Genomic DNA, 2,096 nt, shown 5'->3' with positions numbered 1-2,096 from the left:
CAGTTCAGGCTGGCCTTGAGCTCACTTTGTAGCCCAGGCTGGGCTCGAACTCGCAATGAGCCTCCTGCCTCAGCCTCCCGAGTGCTGGGATTACAGGCCTGCTTGGATGCCCGGCATCATAGGGTTGTTGAACAGATCAAATTAAGCATATAAACAGTTTAACTCTTTGTTCAAAGGTTAGTTACTGTTTCGATTTTAAAAATAACCATGTTGCCTTTTAGCCCTATTTGGGTCATTTTGTGAGATTGACTATGTAGATAATTCAGTTCGTGAATTTTGTTTTGTTGCCTTCCTTTTCTTCTTAATAACTGACTGCTTTACTGCTGTGTTCCATGTGATCAGTCATTCAACACTGACCCCCTGCTTTGGTGCTTCGCCACTGTGCTAGAACTTATGGTACAGAATGATTTCCTTCCTTCTAGGAGCTCAGTACCTAGGAGAGGTCAAATACTTTAAAAGATGAGCTGCAGTGTCTACTTAAATCCTCTACTATAGCTGTGGTTAAAGAGTTATTGGGAGCAGTAGTAACTAAATGCCTGGGGGAAGTTAGGAAGGCTTCCTGGAGTTAGGTGACCTGACCTGGGCTTTAGAAGAAGAATAGTTTTTCAGACAGATAAGATTTTTTTTGAGACAGGGTTTTTTTTTTTTTTTTTTAAATTTTGAGACAGGGTCTTGCTATGTACTTCAGGCTGGCCTTGAGCTCACTTTGTAGCCCAGTCTGCAGTGCTGGGATTACAGGCATGAGCCACCACACCCACCTCGAGACAGGGTCTTGCTCTGTAGTCCAGGCTGGTTTTGAACTTGCGGGGATTCTCCTGTGTCAGCCTCCCAAATGCTGGGATTACAGGCATGCGCCTCAACACCCAGCTCAGACAGATAAGATTGAGCAAAGAACGTTGTAGGTAGAAAGAGCCGTCACGTGGAGTTGTGTGGAGCTGTGAGGAGCTGTGAGAGGGCCTGTTGTCTAGGGACTTTGTAAACTATAGAGGCGGGATGCACCAGAGTGTTAGATGCATCAGATGTACTCCACCATGGGTGTCTGCTTTGGAATTTGCTTTTCAGCTTCTTACACCAGAAATTCAGTTTTGTAGAGCATTCAATTGGTTGGGTCTAAGGAGATTGACTCACTCACCAAACTTGGAAGAGACTGGTGAGTAAATTTAGGACATAAATGGACCGTGAGAAATAAAGCTGGGGGATGACATTTGCCTCTGTCTCCTGGCGACGTCTCCCCCTTTCCTGGCCAGGGGCTGGACACACCCGACAAACTCTCATTCCTCAACTCTTTCTCTCTCTCTCTTTTTTTTTGGTCTTTTTTTGAGACAGGGTCAGGCTGGCCTTGAGCTCACTTTGTAGCCCTGGCTGGCCTCAAACTTGCAATGATCCTTCTGTCTCAGCCTCCCAAGTGCTGGAATTACAGGTATGTACCACCACACCTGGCCCTTTTTTTTTTTTTTTTTTTGGTTTTTCTCTGGTACCGGGAACCGAACTCACGACCTTGTGCTTGCCAGGCTGGCGCTTTTGCTGCTGAGCTAAATCCCCAGCCCCTGGCCCTTTTTTTTTTTGAGACAGGGTCTTACTATGTAGTTCAGGCTGGCCTTGAACTTCCTTATGTAGCCTGGGTTGCCTTTGAACTCACAGCCATCATACTACCTCAGCCTCCTGAGTGCTGGAATTACATGTGTGTGCCACCATGCTGGGCTTCAACCCTTTCTCTTAATATAACCTTTCCTCAAGCACTATTCACTATAGACAGTAATAATTAATAGGTAAAAGGAATATTAATTATTGATAGAATGAATAATTTTGTATCATTAGGGTGGAATCCTGTGCTTGTGAACTTAAGGATCTAGGAATAATCTTTTTTTCAGTACTGAGGATTGAACTCAGTCTCACACATGCTAGGAAAGTGCTCTACCATTGAACTACATCTCCGGTCCTTTTTATTTTATTTTATTTTATTTTATTTTTTTATCTTCTTGAGACAGGGTCTTGCTATACAGTTCAGGCTGGCCTTGAGCTCACTTTGTAGCCCAGGCTGGTCTCGAAATCCCAATGATCCTCCTGCCTCAGCCTCCCAAATGCTGAGATTACAG

The sequence above is a fragment of the Chinchilla lanigera genome, unplaced genomic scaffold, assembly GCF_000276665.1.
Source record: "Chinchilla lanigera isolate Chin_1 unplaced genomic scaffold, ChiLan1.0 scaffold00015, whole genome shotgun sequence".
NCBI classification, from domain to species: Eukaryota; Metazoa; Chordata; class Mammalia; order Rodentia; family Chinchillidae; genus Chinchilla; species Chinchilla lanigera.
The sequence above is the reverse complement of the archived record's forward strand: the minus strand, read 5'-3'. Positions refer to the sequence as shown.